The sequence below is a fragment of the Phoca vitulina genome, unplaced genomic scaffold, assembly GCF_004348235.1.
Source record: "Phoca vitulina isolate PV1807 unplaced genomic scaffold, GSC_HSeal_1.0 scaffold9, whole genome shotgun sequence".
NCBI lineage: Eukaryota > Metazoa > Chordata > Mammalia > Carnivora > Phocidae > Phoca > Phoca vitulina.
In genome coordinates this window covers 35,823,022-35,842,067 of record NW_022589712.1, presented here as the reverse complement: position 1 = coordinate 35,842,067, position 19,046 = coordinate 35,823,022, and the positions used below count along the sequence as shown (strand labels likewise).

Here is a 19,046-nt window from a genome sequence, read left to right as displayed (position 1 = left end):
GAGTTGCAAGCCCAGGCCAAACGTGATGACTGTATTAATAAGACCCCTGAGTTGGTAGTCAGTCTGAGACTGATGTAGCAGCAAAAAAAAACAAACTAAATCATAAAAATATTTTCGTTATTTTAGTTCATCAAGTAAAACGTAAAATCAGCAAAGCCATCCATTCTCTCTTTTGCTTCTAATGGACCATATACAAGAATCTGTTTAGGCTATGGAATACAGAACACTGAAGAAAACACTTTGCTCGTTTGCAAGGATATCCTTGATCACAGTAAGCAGTGACTGAAATATTTAGATTTCTAGCATTTAGAGTATGTGTATTTAGGGTTTGAAGAGGCAATTTATTTATTTAATATTTATTTATTTATTTAGATGGCACATGTGTGGGTTGGCAGGGGCAGAGGGAGAGAGAGAATTTTAAGCAGGCCCCACGCCCAGCACAGAGCCCCATGCGGGACTCCATCTCAGGACCCTGAGATCATGACCTGAGCTGAAATCAAGAGTTGGACGCTCAAGCGACGGAGCCACCCAGGCGCCCCTGAAGATGCAACTTAAAATATCAGATTGGTAACTCTGTTATAAGTCATCTAAAATTTCTGAGACTTAGTTTATTTACATTAAAATGGAGGCTACTTAAAGGGTTGTTACAAAGATTAAATGACATAGGGTATGCAAAATAGTTTGAGAAATTTAAACATTTTCCCTTTAAAAAATCTTGGTCTGACTTCTACTAAAAATATATATATATTTTTTAAGATTTTATTTATTTGACAGAGAGAGACACAGCAAGAGAGGGAACACAAGCAGGGGGAGTGGGAGAGGGAGAAGCAGGCTTCCCGGTGAGCAGGGAGCCCGATGCGGGGCTTGATCCCAGGACTCTGGGATCATGACCTGAGCTGAAGGCAGACGCTTAACAACTGAGCCACCCAGGTGCCCCTCTACTAAAAATAATTTTTATTAAGAACGTCATATGGAGCACCTAGCTGGCGTGGTCGGGGGAGTGTGTGACTCTTGATCTCGGGGTCGTGAGTTCAAGCCCCACGTTGGGTGTAAAGCCTACTTTAAAAAAAAAGAAATAAAAAAAAAGACAGACTGATATTTTTTAGTGGGTGGAAAAGAATATTTAAAATGTTTGAATCATCATCGAAGATAATTATGTCTATTAGAAGTCTAGCTCTTCAGTTTTCTAGGCCGTGACTGGAATGTGTTAATTTACCAGGTGGCGGCTAAGGCTAATTATGAGCACAGTGCCCCCAGGGTCAATAGCTGCTTGGGTGCTGGAGCTGTGGGACGAAGCCGACAGAACTACGCAGCAAGCCCCATTTAGTAGCGGCAGAAGATGGCCGCGTATTTCGAGTCCCAAATGTAAGATAAACATTGAAGACTAATTTTATTTTTATCAGACTGTTCTGAACATGCATATCCAAGGGGTAAACAGCTCCAAACGTATTTTTTTGAGTTGCAATCTATCAATGAATTATAATAGACTAATAAGCATAAAAAAATATCAGTGCTATATGCAGGGCTCTACCTTCAAAAACAGCCTATAAATATTGCGATCTACATTGTTACTCTCTTAAACAATTTGCTACAGATGCTTCATCATTTTTACCTCCTTTGACAGTCATAATCCTGTGACTAATTCAGTCAAGAAAAGAAGTTAATTTCAGATTCGAGATGCTCTCATGTCTCCTTTTATCCACCTAGCCATGCTCTTTTTCTAGTCTCATTTTCCATCTTCTCTGTCCATCCTTCTGCCCGTTTGCTGCCTTCCACACCTGTGGGCCGGTGACTGGCGACCACAGTACCTGCCCTAGCCGAAGCACGCGGCCTCACATAAATACGTCCATGAAGACCTAACAAAATGAAGATAGTAAAGCATATACACAATTTTGTTTCTTGTTTTGGTGAACCTGTCATTAATCTTGATTACGTAGTAATCTTTTTTTTTTTTAAGATTTTATTTATTTTTATTTGACAGAGAGAGACACAGCGAGAGAGGGAACACAAGCAGGGGGAATGGAAGAGGGAGAAGCAGGCTTCCCTCCAAGCAGGGAGCCCAATGCAGGGCTTGATCCCAGGACCCCGGGATCATGACCTGAGCCGAAGGCAGACGCTTAACGACTGAGCCACCCAGGCGCCCCGATTAAGTAGTAATCTTTTTAAGTTCATCTAATAACTATTCACAGGAAATGCAGACGGTGCCTGTTGTTTGACTGGCAGACTGCTTTAAAACTCTGTGTAATTAACTGTGAGCTGAAACTCTCTTGCTTACTAACAGGTACCTAACACTGGGACTTCTTAGGGAGAGTGGAGTGGTTTAAGACCTCAAGACGGAGTTGCAAAGGGAACCAAGAAAATTATAGAAAGGGAGCAGACTAATTTCAAGCTACCTGGAAAAGAGGTGCTATGACACTCCATGTTCCGTCCTGTTTCTAAGCACTGGAAATATTCAGAAATCATCATGAAGTTTCTCCTACAATTACACAGCAAATGGCTCCAATCTTTCCTTCTTTCTTTTTCTTTCTTTCTTTCTTTCTCTTTCTTTCTTTCTTTCTTTCTTTCTTTCTTTCTTTCTTTCTTCTTTCTTTCTCTCTCTTTCTTTCTTCTTTCTTTCCTTCTTTCTCTCTCTTCCTTTCTCTCTCTCTCTCTTTCTTTCTTTTTCTTTCTTTCTCTCTTTTTTTTAAGATTTTATTTATCTGAGAGAGAGAAAACAGGAGCAGGGGCAGGGGAGAGGGAGAAGCAGGCTCCCTGCTGAGATCCTAACACCCTGAGATCATGACTTGAGCCCAAGGCAGATGCTTAACCAACTGAGCCATCCAGGCACCCCTCCAGTTTTTCTTTCTATTGCTAACTCTTTTTGAACCACTTCCAGACCAAGGTTAAAAGGCATCAGATTATTCCTTAAAAAAAAAAAAAAAAAACCTACCTGAAGATCATCCAGGAAAACTCGTAACTCAGGCTTGTTCCTTTAACAGCACTATACATGAACCCAGGTAATGGTCCCAAAGCAGACAGAATCCTGCTCTTAACTGCAAAGAGCCAAACTCATCACTTACTATGGATCGGAGCCAATCTACAGAGCTTCCCCTTTTCAGGGCCAGAGCAAAATCTAGTGCCAGGAAATGTAATGGTTATGGATCAAAAACAGGCCTTTGAAAGAAAATTCCTATAGAGCAGTATCTGTGCCAATTTTTGTGGGAGGATTTATGTGGCCTTCCTAGCATCTATGTCGTGTCATAAATGTCAAATGTAATATGACTGAATTTATTGCTTTCTCCTCCAGAAATAAAATGGGGTCCATAGAGTAGTAGTGAGGATTACACGAAGAAAAGAGAGAGAATGCTTAATAGAAGTGCCTCACATGGTTTTGAATCATAATGGGTGCTCAATAAATGCCTGTTTCTTGTTTTCTTCCTTCTGTCCTTCCCTCCCTCCCTCCTTCCTTGCCTTCATTTTCCCTTCTTTATGTTTTCTTTCTCTGGAATAAAACTGATGATTTTCACCTTTATTTAATTAGAAAATTAATAGAAACAAATCTAATTTTGCAAACTCTCATATTTTCAATGACTTTCTTTTGCCCTCAGTATTTTTCAAGTATTTTAAGAATACATGGCATGTTGAACATTTAGGCAATTTTTTATTAATAAAAATTGGAATAGACAAATCTTACATAAAACTGCTTTTATTGTAATTCTCCTTAAATATTTTTAAAAATCCAATTAATGGGGCCACTTTGTCGGGACATAATGTCCTATAATGAAAAGTTATGGAGTAAAGTGGTTCAGCAGATTCTAAAACTCAATTTCAGTGCTCTCTACTGAGGCAGATACAAACGTTCTCTTTGTTCCTAGTTGTCACTCTTTTCGCCCACGGATATTGGCATCTATGTGGGAGAGAAGGAAGGGTTTCTGCGATCTGCATCCCTCCCCCTGTCTCCAACTCTGTATTATTTCACTTCACGCAGAATTTCATTCAGAATACAAATTTATTAGAGCAAATGTAAAAGGAACAAGGGAACTGCATTACTTAGTCATGCACGTGTCCCCTCAACAACGCTAAGGTAGCATTACATAACCCGTGTAACCTACTTCTGCGTCCCTGAGGCCGAAGCAGGAAGCCAGAATTGTTGGGTTGCGAGTGGGTAGCCTAAGCCTGGTGATGGGAGGGAAATAGTTCTGCTTATCTTCTGCCCTCCTAGCAAGCAGCATTTAAGAACAACTCAGGAGTCTCACAATAAATTAATTTCCCAAATCAGCCTCAATTTGGTCATGGTAACACTTCTTTGTCTGAGGAATGCTCCGCTCTTCCTACACTTTGGTCATTACCGTTTTAACCACCATCCCCCGCACTGGAAACTGGACATCAGCCAAACAAAAGAGACAGTGTTACGGTAGCTGACTCTATGGTTGCTTCTCTCTTCTGAGATCTTTGTTCTGAGTATTTGTTTCTTGCTCTCCTAGTTCCTTTTTCTAAACATGCTACTTTTCATATAATCATAAACATGCTACTTTTCATATAATCAAAGATTTTTCGTTTGTAGGAGGTTACAAAGGCATGTAGGAATGCTACACACAGTAGGTACAGTTAATCTCACAATTCCTAGAAGCAATTGTGGAATTGGCCCTACAGATGCTTTGCTTCTCTGTAACCTTGAGGGATGGGGAACTCCCATGCCCACACCCACCAGCATTATGCACCATTGGCCTCCAAGACTCTCTAGCCCTTTCTCCTGGCTGTTAACAAATCACCTGCATCATTTCCACTAACTAACAGACCTTATTCCTCCCCTACTGTTTCACCAGCAAGTGTGTCTTTCAGACAACCATGATTTGATTTCCGTGCAGGGCAAAAAGGAGTATTTTTTCATTGCTATTTCTAGTTATTTCACCATGTTCCTCATGTTCCAAAAGGGCCAAAGCAATACTACTATATGCAATTCTGAAGAAATCCTTCTTGCCTTCTCATTTGATTATCTTCTCCTTCCTTGTTTTTCTCTAGTTATACACTCACACTAGAAAACATCCAAGATCAAAAAAAAAAAAAAAGAAGAAGAAGAAGAAGAAAGAAAACTTCCGAGATAGAGACGCACTGATTTTACTTCTCTTAACTTAGAAAACCTTTGAAAGAAACGTTTGGCTTGGGTAAATAAGTATCTAAAATTAATCAACTTAAACAACAGAAGATGTCGTGGTAAGGTTCCCCGCTAACCGCAGATTAACCGGTTATGAATGTCATGCACTTCCACTCAAATGACAGAAACACTAGTCACGGAGTGAGCAAACCATCAGCCTGAATGAACTACATTTATTTTTCATTGTAATTTTCAAATACCAACAGTCTCAAGGGGGGTGAACTTTCCTCTGTAAATGTAAACAGTCTTCATCCTGGTGAAAAATAGCATTCTAATAAATACGTTTAGTGAAATCCCACAGCAGGCAAAGTGCTGCTCGAAGTACTGAGAAGCAGTGTTTGAAAAACACAGTTTCAGAGGGTGGATGTCACTGTCAGTCCAGAGTTGAGAAACCCACTCACAGCAGCTGAACCCTCTCTTTCCCGGGAGTCAGTAAAATCCGCTATGCAGCCCGCCCACTGTTTTTAAGCCCAGACACAGACACTGAAAGAGGCAGATGTTGAACCAACCCTCTGCTTCAACAGTGCCCAGAGTTCAAACCACGTCAGCAGCAGCCCCTCTCTATTTTGCCACAATGAGTCCCTCGATTTCAAACTGCTAGAAAGAAACATACCTTTTTGCTCTGGGGAGAAATCCTATGGATGTTCCACCACTGGTCAAGCTAGCAGTGGAAGAATAGCTAGTTTTTTTGTTTTTTTTTTTTAAAGACGAAAGTCTCAGCTCGGTGAATCTTGCTTCTTTGCAAGAAATGGGAATGCAAAATCCCTCCAACCATTCAACAGAGCGGTCCTGACAAGTCCCTTCGAAACCTTCACCCCTTTCACAAGTCAAAAAGCCGTTCAGCCCAGTGTCGCAGCAGCAGCTGAGACTACTGTGACGTCAGTTACTTGGAGGCGGCCTTCAAGCTACTCTTCCAACCAGGGCTCTGTAACTTTAGACCAGCTCATACTCTGGGTAAACAACTCCAGGTCCAGGACATTTTTAGCTTTTATAATGGAGCCCAGTATTTTCAAGCTTGCCAAAAGAGCTGGTGTTAATATCACACAATGACAATGGCCAATTTTAGATTTTATTTGGAAAAGTCAACTCATTTTTTACAGGCAAGAATTATCTCCTTGCACATCTCCTCCCTCTTTCCCCTTTTTAGCTAGAGTCAGAAAGCACTCTTCAGTGCCTTGACAAGTAGGTGTCTGGATGTGGCAGAACAACACAGGTAGCTGGCTCCAGAGATCTCTGAAAACGTATCAAACCTCTGTCTTTAAATAAAGTAGAAGTGGGACATAGAGAGAGACCAACCTCATAGCTTTGCGTTTCTATGACAGCTTGCGGTCTGTATCTAACAGACATCAGTGATAGCTGATGTCTTTCTGCCAGAGGAAATCAGAGACCGTGGGAAAGAATGATATTTATTATGGAAGGAAAAAACAACAACAATGAAAAACCCATGTGCTCGCTTTCAGTTGAGGTGTACCAGAGCCCAAGTATATGGAGAGGCTCCCTAGACCGTGGCCAAATCCAACCACCCTGGAAATGCCGGGAGAGAGGCCTCCCCAGCAACATTTCCAGGTTGTGCATGAACTTGAACATGCATGTCTCTGCTCATGTTCAGTTTAACTGAGTTATAAGAAAGTGTCTAAGACAATTTTGTGTGTGTATTTCAGCAAATAAGCCAGTTAAAGGTTTAAATACCTTTACCCTCCTGCCACTTTACTGAACTCCTGTATGAGTTCCAGCAGTTTTGGGGTGGTCTTTTGGGTTTTCCACATAAAGTATCATATCATCTGCAAAGAGTGAGAGTTTGACTTCTTCTTTGCCGATTCAGATGTCTTTTATTTCTTTTTGTTGTCTGATTGCTGTGGCTAGGACTTCTAGTACTATGTTGAATAGCAGTGGTGATAGTGGACATCCCTGCCGTGTTCCTGACCTTAGGGGGAAAGCTTTCAGTTTTTCCCCATTGAGAATGATATTCGCTGTGGGTTTTTCATAGATGGCTTTTATGATATTGAGGTATGTGCCCTCTATCCCTATACTCTGAAGAGTTTTAATCAAGAAAGGATGCTGTACTTTGTCAAATGCTTTTTCTGTGTCTATTGAGAGGACCATATAGTTCTTGCTCTTTCTATTAATGTATTGTATCGCATTGATTGATTTGCCGATGTTGAACCAAACTTGCAGCCCAGGAATAAATCCCACTTGGTCGTGGTAAATAATCCTTTTAATGTACTGTTCGATCCTATTGGCTAGTATTTTGGTGAGAATTTTTGCATCCATGTTCATCAGGGATATTGGTCTGTAATTCTCCTTTTTGATGGGGTCTTTGTCTGATTTTGGGATCAAGGTAATGCTGGCCTCATAAAATAAGTTTGGAAGCTTTCCTTCCATTTCTATTTTTTGGAACAGTTTCAGAAGAATAGGTATTAATTCTTCTTTAAATGTTTGGTAGAGGGGTGCCTGGGTAGTTCAGTGGTTAAGCATCTGCCTTCGGCTCAGGTCATGATCCCAGGGTACTGGGATCAAGCCCCGCATCGGGCTCCCTGCTCGGCGGGAAGCCTGCTTCTCCCTCTCCCACTCCCTCTTCTTGTGTTCCTTCTCTTGCTGTGTCTCTCTCTGTCAAATAAATAAATAAAATCTTTAAAAAAAAATAAATGTTTGGTAGAATTCCCCTTGGAAGCCATCTGGCCCTGGGCTCTTGTTTGTTGGGAGATTTTTGATTACTGCTTCAATTTCCTTAGTGGTTATAGGTCTGTTCAGGTTTTCTATTTCTTCCTGGTTCAGTTTTGGTAGTTTATTCATCTCTAGGAATGCATCCATTTCTTCCAGATTATTTAATTTGCTGGCATATAGTTGCTCATAATATGTTCTTATAATTGTTTGTATTCCTTTGGTGTTGGTTGTGATCTCTCCTCTTTCATTCATGATTTTATTTATTTGGGTCGTTTCTCTTTTCTTTTTGATAAGTCTGGCCAGGGGTTTATCAATCTTATTAATTCTTTCAAAGAACCAGCTTTCTATTTCATTGATTTCTGCTCTGATCTTTATTATTTCTCTTCTCCTGCTGGGTTTAGACTTTATTTGCTGTTCTTTCTCCAGCTCCTTTAGATGTAGGGTTAGGTTGTGTATTTGAGACCTTTCTTGTTTCTTGAGAAAGGTTTGTATTGCTATATACTTTCCTCTTAGGTCTGCCTTTGCTGCATCCCAAAGATTTTGGACAGTTGTGTTTTCATTTTCATTTGTTTCCATGAATTTTTTAAATTCTTCTTTAATTTCCTGGTTGACCCATTCATTCTTTAGTAGGATGCTCTTTAGCCGCCATGTATTTGAGTTCTTTCTGACTTCCTCTTGTGATTGAGTTCTAGTTTCAAAGCATTGTGGCCTGAAAATATGCAAGGAATGATCTCAATCTTTTGGTACCGGTTGAGACATGATTTGTGACCTAGGATGTGATCTATTCTGGAGAATGTTCCATGGGCACTAGAGAAGAATGTGTATTCTGTTGCTTTGGGATGGAATGTTCTGAATACATCTGTGAAGTCCATTTGGTCCAGTGTGTCATTTAAAGTCTTTATTTCCTTGTTGATCTTTTGCTTAGATGATCTGTCCATTTCAGTGAGGGGAGTGTTAAAGTTCCCTACTAGTATTATATTGTCGATGTGTTTCTTTGATTTTGTTATCAGTAAAGTGGCAGGATATAAAATCAATGCACAGAAATCAGTGGCATTTCTATACACCAACAACAAGACAGAAGAATGAGAAATTAAGGAGTTGATCCCATTTACAATTGCACCCAAAACCATAAGATACCTAGGAATAAATCTAACCAAAGAGGCAAAGAATCTGTACTCAGAAAACTATAAATTACTCATGAAAGAAAATGAAGAAGACACAAAGAAATGGAAAAATGTTCCATGCTCATGGATTGGAAGAACAAATATTGTGAAGATGTCAATGCTACCTAGAGCAGTCTACACATTTAATGCTATCCCTATCAAAATACCATCAACTTTTTTCAAAGAAATGGAACAAATAATCCTAAAATTTGTGTGGAACCATAAAAGACCCCGAATAGTCAGAGGAATGTCGAAAAAGAAAAGCAAAGCTGGTGGCATCACAATTCCGGACTTTAAGCTCTATTACAAAGCTGTAATCATCAAGACAGTATGGTACTGGCACAAAAACAGACACATAGATCAATGGAACAGAATAGAGGGCCCAGAAATAGACCCTCAACTCTATGGTCAACTCATCTTCAACAAAGCAGGAAAGAATGTCCAATGGAAAAAAGACAGTTTCTTCAACAAATGGTGTTGGGAAAATTGGACAGCCATATGCAGAAGAATGAACCTGGACCATTTCCTTACACCACACACAAAAATAGACTCAAAATGGTTGAAAGACCTAAATGTGAGACAGGAGTCCACCAAAATCCTAGAGAAGAATACAGGCAGCAACCTCTTCGACCTCAGCCGCAGCAACTTCTTGCTAGACATGTCTCCAAAGGCAAGGGAAACAAAAGCAAAAATGAACTATTGGGACTTCATCAAGATAAAAAGCTTTTGCATAGCAAAGGAAACAGTCAACAAAACCAAAAGACAACCGACAGAATGGGAGAAGATATTTGCAAATGACTTATCAGATAAAGGGCTAGTATCCAAAATCTATAAAGTACTTATCAAACTCAACACCCAAAGAACAAATAATCCAATCAGGAAATGGGCAGAAGACGTGAACAGACGTTTTTCCAAAGAAGACATCCAAATGGCCAATAGACACATGAAAAAGTGCTCAACATCGCTTGGCATCAGGGAAATCCAAATCAAAACCTCAGTGAGATACCACCTCACACCAGTCAGAATGGCTAAAATTAACAAGTCAGGAAACGACAGATGTTGGCAAGGATGCAGAGAAAGGGGAACCCTCCTATACTGTTGGTGGGAATGCAAGCTGATGCAGCCACTCTGGAAAACAGTATGGAGGTTCCTCAAAAAGTTGAAAATAGAGTTACCGTACGACCCAGCAATTGCACTACTGGGTATTTACCCCAAAGATACAAATGTAGTGATCCGGAGGGGTACGTGCACCCCAATGTTTATAGCAGCAATGTCCACAATAGCCAAACTATGGAAAGAGCCAAGATGTCCATCAACAGATGAATGGATAAAGAAGATGTGGTATATATATATATATATATATATATATATATATATATATACAGTGAAATATTATGCAGCCATCAAAAAACCCGAAATCTTGCCATTTGCAATGACGTGGATGGAACTAGAGGGTATTATGCTAAGCAAAACAAGTCAATCAGAGAAAGATATGTATCATATGATCTCACTGATATGAGGAATTCTTAATCTCAGGAAACAAACTGAGGGTTGCTGGAGTGGTGGGGGATGGGAGGGATGGGGTGGCTGGGTGATAGACGTTGGGGAGGGTATGTGCTATGGTGAGTGCTGTGAACTGTGTAAGACTGATGAATCACAGACCTGTACCTCTGAAACAAATAATACATTATATGTTGAAAAAAAAAAAAAAGAGAAGATAGTAGGAAGGGAAAAATGAAGGGGGGGAATCGGAGGGGGAGATGAACCATGAGAGACTATGGACTCTGAGAAACAGACTGAGGGTTCTAGAGGGGAGGGGGGTGGGAGGATGGGTTAGCCTGGGGATGGGTATTAAAGAGGGCATGTATTGAATGGAGCACTGGGTGTTATACGCAAACAATGAATCATGGAACACTACATCAAAAACTAATGATGTAATGTATGGTGATTAACATATCATAATAAAATAAAATTAAAAAAAAATACCTTTACCCTCAAGTCTGAAGAATTTCCTGTGTGGTCATTAAAACATTACATATTCATTTTCACATGATTTTTTGCCTGCTTCCAGACAAGTATTTCTTGGGGAGCTCAAAAGTTTAGAAATAGTAACCTGCTCATGGTAGCACTTTAGTACCTATACTATAGTACAATTGAAGGAAATCATGCTGTGTTTTGAATGCCTGGCATTGTGACTTCAAAAGCAATAACAATATAATAGTTATAGCAATAATAGTGGTTACTCATGGAGAGACAGTTCTCTGCAAAGCTCTGTGTTAAGTACTTGGAATATATCTTCATCCTTGTTCACCCTCATAGCAAATGTATCTGTTGATATTATTAACCCAGTCTTACTGATAAAACCCTGAGATATAACGTATCTTGCCAAAGTTCATAGAAAGATGCCCATGTGGAGAAGTAGGGCTTGGAACTGGTTTCTCTAACTGGAGGCCGGGGAATTTTGTCACGGAGATCTTGTTTTCCATTCTACTGCCACCACTTATCAGTGTGAACTTTGGAGTGTGTTTCTTCTGTAAAGGGATAATCATATTTACTTCATGAGGTTGTTGTCAGAGTATGAGGGGATACTTTTAGTGCCAGGCACCCAAAAAATGGTAGCTTATTTCTGCCTCTATCCTTACCAGGACAGGAGGAGAATCTTGGGGTGGGGAAAGGGATTGCCCCAAAGCACCTACGCAGAATAATCTGGTAACATCACCCCGGCCCGACACTCTCTTCCACTCCAAACCTCTTCATTTCCATGGGTCCTTTGTAAATAAAATTAAGACTGTTCTCTAAATCCTATCAGAACTTCAGATAATATGTGGCTAAGTTATGGGAGAAATGATGTTGGGCTATCCTCTATAGTATCACTTAATAGGATCTACTCCAATGCCCTCTTCATGGAAACCCTAGTAATTATTTACCACAGGTGCTTCGTCTGCTTCTTGTCATGGTGAAGCTCACCTGAAATTAGGCAGAACCAAAAACTAGGAAAAGACTTTGACCATTTCACCCTGTGTCTATCACTTATTCTAGTGTTTACCAACTCTTTTTGTTGAATAATTTTTATATGTATTAGCTTCAATTTCCATGCTATATATACAGAAGATGAAAGCATAGGAAGGCAATAAATACTCAGCACAGGTGCTTTTGAGTCTTTTCACTAAAATTGTTTAAGAAAACTTTAAGAAAAGTTTCTACTGTTATGTACATAAAAAGACTGATGCTGGTGTACTCAGCCCTTCAGGGATATTCAGATATCTTGAAGTGCCTGACATTCTCAGGCAGATGTCAGGATGGCCGAAAACCTTATGGCAAAAATGCAATTTGTGGTATAATCTAGATTGCTCTGAAACCATTTAAATATTTATGCCTTCCAATATGAAATTGCTCCAAATCATTGCTCTGTGTATTGGAGAGAATTTGGAAGAATCGTGCATATCTGGTGCCATACTAATCCTATCTCAATGTAGAACTAATATGTAAGGACATGAATAAAATAATACTTCATGTAAAGTAAATGTAGCAACACCAGTTAGGTGTAGAGAAACAAAAAAGAAAATCCTGAAAAGGATTTGAAAGGGTCTACATGCATAATAATCCTAAGGCCAGAGACTAAAACATTTTGGAAAGGGTGAAAGAAGAACACTGAGTGCATAAATGTCATAGCAGGTGTTTCTAGATGTAGAGAATTTTAGAGCCAGAGAGGACCTCTGAAATCATCTAGCCAACCCTCTCGTTTTACAGCTGAGGAAAGAGGCCCTGATGCTATGTCATCTGCTCAAGTTCACAGAGCCACTTACTAGCAATGCTGGGAATAGAATCCCGGTCTTCTCATTCTTGGTGGAGTGCCTTGAAGTTTAAAATTCCAAGGAGTTTAAGGGAAGGGAAAAGAACCCAGGGAAAAGGATTTGGGGCATGAGGGGTTGATTTCTGGCCTTGTCAACTTCTAAATTCAGTCTTCTTCTAAGTCCATATGAGGGAGATGATACGCCATCTTCTGAGTATAACATAGGAATCAAATAGCAGAGTATTTATCTTGATCACTGACTATCTAAAGAGGCCTGTGGCCTGAGATAATCTACATCTTGGGTCTAAATGCAAAGAGAAAAGGATTTTTAATTTAGTGGTTGAAGAAAATCTGGGGATAAACGTTCCAACTTTGCCTTTAGCAGGCGGTACACATTTAATTTATAGTTTTCATCTGGATGATGATCTCGAAGCCTTGCAAAGCAGTCATTTATTTAATCTCTTTATGCTATGACAACTCTGACTGTGTATGAGGCTGGGTGGCTTCTGACTTCTGGTTTGTATAGTTTTTTTTCTGTCCCTTTTCTTCTACTCTTCAAACATATTTACCAGTAGAAAGGGTACTGTATTTCTATTTTCCTTGGCAAGGAAATGGAAACAATTGGAAAAGCGATGACTTTGAAAAACTGAACTCATTCTTACACATACTAAAACTTAGAGGCTATTATAGGGGACATATTTAAAATATACCTTCTTTCTAGAATAATGTCTTTTGCAATTTTCAAAATACTTTATGATACATGATCTCGGTTGCTTAGTAGGACTCTTCTTGACTCTTAAATTATCTTCCATTCTTTAGGGAGAGGTCTTGGGCTCTCCAATTAATGTTCCATTTAACAAATATTTGTGAGCACCCACTCTGTGCCAGGTATACTGATGGATTCTAAGACCCAGAAGAAGAATAAGACAAATCCTTATTCACAACAAGCTTGGTCAATGCTGACGATTCCTGAAATGTAACCTGTGGCATGAGTGCCCACATCCTGAGTAGTCCACTACCCAAAAATAAACTTACAAACAAATGTGAAGAGCCTCTCCTCCTAGTCCCCACAGCATCCCATCAAGGGGACCATAATTTAGTGTTAACTCCCAGCCTTGTTGTACCCTGCAATCACTCAGAGAATTATAAAAAACAACAACAACAACAACAACAACAACAAACAAACATGAAAGCTGGAACCTTCCCCCCAGACTTTGGAATCAGGTGATGAGGCCAGGGTTTCTTAATTTTTACAGAGTTCCACAGCTAGTTCTGTCAAATTGGGTCCTGTGTTGTTTTAGTCCAAGAATGACAGGGTTTGGATTCTGTCTTAGCAAAAGCAATATAATTTATATATTATATATAAATATATAAATAATTTATATATATAAATATATAAATATAAATATATAAATAACAAGATATATAAATATATATAAATATATAAATATATAAATAACAAGAATCTGTTTTGGGTTATAAGATTATGAGAGTCACACACAGAATATTAGACCGTCACATATTTAGATTGTTGTGTTTCAGCAAATGTGCTCTCTTCCCAGTGCTGGATGTTTTCCCCCTAGAATCATGGGATGCTGGCTCTCTCTTCTATTCTGAGGGCTGGTGACATGTCAGCAGAGCTTTTTGCCAAGCAGATCTGTCATGGGGCTTACGTACAGGCATTTCCAGATGACAGAAATATTCAAAAGAAACAGTCTTTAACTGTTCTTTTTAAGTACTGGTCTGTGTTCTGAAGAAATAAAACAATAAAACATTTTAGGAGTATGGGTTATTTAAAATCAGAGATAGATCTTGCTTACTGTTCTCAAATTAGTTTTTGGCATCTCATTATGTTATTTCCAGATTCTTGACTTGGGAGCTTTGGATAATGATGACAAGAAAATCGAAATAGTAACGGGACCCATTGTTCTAGAGCTACCTCTTATTCCAGAAAAGGACCTCAGGAATGCCGGTCCACCACAAGAGGGCCACCCTGAGTCATTTCTCCCTGGGAGGAAGTTCTAGCAGTAAAACAGGGCTGAGAGAGAGAGAGAAAGAGAGAGACAGAGAGAGAGACCCTTTAGCCGGTATAATTTGAAGACACAGCAATAAATCCCGACTCCTTTCCCGACCCGCCTTCCTTGGGAGTTGCCAGCCCACCTCTATCTCCAACCAGAAGTGTTAGATTTATCATCATTAGGTATTTCCAGTTTGTAATTGTCTAATAACATTTCATTGACAGAGGAAGCAGTGACTGGCTAGTCCCACCTTGGCACATAATAGAAGAGCTAGCACACAGAAAGGACCGGGAAGAACAAATAAATATAGGTAAGCTTTGACTGGAGCTTGGGAAAAGAATCCGTTTCATGGGACATGGAGAGGGGAGAGGGAGGGGAGGAGGTCAGAATGGGAGACCGTCTGGGTGGCTGCTAACTGTATGGGTTGGTGCCCGGGTGAAAAGAAAGGCGGCATCATGACGTGGGAAGACTATGGTAAAGAATCCAAAGATGCAGGTACAGACAGCGAGGTCCAAAGCCACAGCTCCAGGCAGCTCTGAACACTGTGATCAGAGCACTCTGCGGAGCCAGCCAGACCCATGGCCCACACCGAGGTCTCTTGGGAAGTCCACATGAGACGAGAACACAGTACCCCAATGGCTGTCCTCGGCCCTCACACCATATTCTTTTGTTGATGCTGTCGCCATTGAAATATTTTGGACAGGAAGAGTCCCACGACTTCATTCTTTCTTACCTATTTTGAGTTTACCTTGCTTTTCTGAATCCATCTACTTTCTACAAATATCAGGACTTCGAACAAAGAGCTTGTGATGTACAAGGCTGGGGGATCCTAACTTTCCGTCAACTACCTCCTTCGGCTACTTCACAGCGGGTATTTTCACTATCTGGAGCCTGAGCAGTTAGATTAAGGCTAAGACCCCCCCATGCAGGGGCTCTGGTCCCTCAGCAGGTATGCATTTTTTTTCCTTCCAGGTAAAGGAGCTCAGATTCCTAACAGTCACCTAAAATCCAGAATAAACTAATTCTGCTGACTTGTTATGTTACATTCCGCCTCTGAAGTTCTAAGTGACTGATTTAGGCTGACACATAGGTTGTTCTATTTAAAAAGTCGAGCTCTGTTTTATCTGTCCAGGAATTCATGATACAGAGGAAATGACATGGATTGTGCAAAAGCTGCACATATTCATGAAAAAGAAGAAAGGAAATTATAAACTAGATGCTAAACTGAGTTTTCTGACTTTAAGAAATAACAGACTCTATAAGGTATTTAAAAAAAAAAAACACTCTTAAAATCTCTTCCATTACTAAGCCATTTGAGCCTTTGAGGCCAGTGGACAAACTGATGAGCTTCTCTCTGCCCCTCACACCCTCTTAATTTTCAAAGGCATAGGTTAAGAAGGTACTTTCAACATGAATTTAAAGAGCTGAAGTGCTGACTTTCACGGTACATTATGTTGGACTACCTCAGAAAGGGACAAATGTTATTTGCTAGGCTTTGATAATCATGTAGCAAGTCTTGTTTGTTAACATAGATACATAAGCAGCTCAACTCAAACACTCAGCAGAGATTACAGAAAATCAACATTGTAGGACAGCTTTTCTCACTTTCTGATATCATCCTCCGCCACTTTCACTTCAATCCTTACGTTCGGTTAGAGCATCTGACCCAAAGCATGACAAGCAGATGAAAGTGGGCTGGAGCTCTACAGGAATATAGCTACGAGCAGTGCATGAATATTTGGAGTTAGGGCTTCGCTACCAAACTGACATACCAAACTTCACTGGCAGCTGATTAAATAACCGTGTCGCAACTCTACCACACAGATTGAAATGAAGGTTGCAGAATGCAGGCCAATACACATTCCGGGCTCAGCACTGAATTTTCCTTTGTTTTATGAGTTTGAGTCAGTTATGCTTAAAAATAGCCAACTAAATTTTTTTTCTTAAATCCAGGCCAAATTACCAAAGACACTCCCTACACCCAAGAATGTGCATGCAAGGGAATTTTCTACAATAAGCTTTGGTTTTTTTTTGAATTTCTCTTCAGTGTCATGTTTAGTTTTCAATTAGCAATAATCGCGCCTCGGATAAACCTCATTGGCTACGATACTGCCACTGCGCAAAGCTTCAGTGTCATGTTTAAATAGCACAGCTTCAAAAGTACAAATAGGAGAAAATTCCTTGTCTCAATAATTGGGGGACTTTGTTCTCTCAATGGACAAAGAAACCTGGGTGTTCCTCTTTTAGAATTAGCTTTGTACAACAAAGATAAAGCAAGTAACAGGATCAAAGGGGAGGGGAAGAAGATACAGGGGACGCTCTTTCCGAGGTCTTGAGTACCATCTTTGTTAACTTCTGTTCCCACATCTATAGTCTGTGATGTAAGGGAGAGATGTACCACAGACTCTGGGTACCCATAGAACAGCCTGAAGTTCCAGGGAGAAGGCAGCAAGGGGCAAGGTTGCTTTGTGCCTCCTGGCAGTTTGCTAAGACCACCTCCCAAATACTGGCCCCCAGCAGTCCCATGAGATAGAGGCAGGTCTGAACTCCCTGATTCTGGATGCATGTCTCACTGTACACAGCAGTGTGGGAGAGGTGTGTGCTTACATGTGGGTACAAACCGGAAAGTGGGCTATGCAGTGGGTAGAGCAGAGTTGGAAAGAGTCTCCCTGGAATTCAACTATATGGTAAAGTTGCCTCATTAACTTCAGAGAAGCTGTCAGAGTGACCCCAATTCCCCCAGAATCCGGGAGCAGTAGACAAGTCAGTCCTGTTTCCCCTCCTCAATTTCTTCCTGGGTTTCCATATATGGAGTGCCTGGATGAAGGTCAAGATTCTTATGAATTCTTCTCTAAAACCAATGCCTTAGAAGTTCATAGGTAAGATTAATAACCCTGTCGGCAGGATGACTTTAATTCCTAACAAGAGATCTAAGGAGGGGACTGGTGTTTTGATCAGCCCAGAGCTTCCTTGGTTAGCCTCTCCTTTCTTATTCAGGCCACAGGATACTGTTGAGGTATAAGCAGCACCCCTGTACTTATTTATTTATTTATGGTATCATTCCATGCAAGAATGTCGGGGATTTTATCATTTTCTTAGGGAAATCAAACATGCTATCAGGTGTCCAATAAAAATAAATTGCAACCACGAGCGCTTTTGTTTGTTTTTACACTCCAGTAAGAGTATCTGTTAGAGTTAGGTGTTTACATGTCCGTCTGGGTCAATCAACCAACTGAACGTGCTAAAAAGAGTAAACACCGAAATTCATTTTGTCTGCACCTAACAGCCACCACGTTACAATGTTTGTTAAATACACAGAGATCCATGCTCTGTATTTCTGCTGCATTCTCACACCTCTTGTATATGCCTTCTCATCTTGGTTTGGACAGCAGAGTCAGCCGGCACCCATCATTCCCAGAGGATTTGTGGCACACCACATGGGAAGCTTTGTGGCATCAATAACTGTATACATATCCACAAAGTGTGGATTGCCAGGGTGTGTGTGTGTGTGTGTGTGTGTGTGGTCATCTTGAGGCTCCAGTTGAGGGTGTGCATGTGCCTACACCTGCAGCTGTGTGCATGACCCTGCACCCACGCACTTTTCATCTTGGTCCTCCTTTCTGTCATGTATCATTCCTATTTGTCGTCTCTGCTTTTATTGGTTTCGAGAACCAGTATTAATGAAAGGAGAGTCTTCTAACACTGCACCACTGTGGAATTAGAACTGCTTTGTCATTAGAGGCAAAGGTCGAATAACAAAGATGGAAATGCTCTAGAGAGGCTGTGGACATCCACTGAACGGTGGAAACTTTAAGGTCTACTGAAACCTAGGTGCCTCGGGATTCCATACCGCTGGCCTCACGTAGCTTGCTGCAGCCTTGAGACAGGCTGCGTATACATACTTTAGACAACTCAAACATCTAAAGAAATGGTTCTTGGGAATTTAAGAAAATACAAATGCCTGGATTCAAAAATTCACTTGGTGAGGTAGGGGCTCAATTCTAGAAACATCTCAGGAATCTGGTGTGCAGCTAGGATTGAAAACCACTGATCTAGATATTGAGTTTTTGATTCTTTCATGATAAAGAAAGTTAACAATTCTGAAGCCTGTTTCTTAGAGCCACACAGGGTGGTGAATATCCATGATACTTCTGAAGTGAACAGGTGCACTGCATCCCATGCTTCATCAGAGGGACAATATTAACCATTTTGGTGGGACAATTATTTGAGATTTTGACTCCTTTCCTCTTACTGCCATTAGGGCTTCCCAGTCA

The 19,046-nt window shown here is 40.4% G+C and overlaps 1 non-coding gene across 1 annotated transcript; it reads right to left on the bottom strand.

The window, feature by feature from the left end:
- Window positions 1-16,752: 16,752 nt before the first annotated feature.
- LOC116634824 lies at window positions 16,753-16,899 on the bottom strand. Its single transcript, XR_004300055.1, has one exon. It is a non-coding gene; the product is annotated as a U4 spliceosomal RNA (small nuclear RNA).
- Window positions 16,900-19,046: the final 2,147 nt, after the last annotated feature.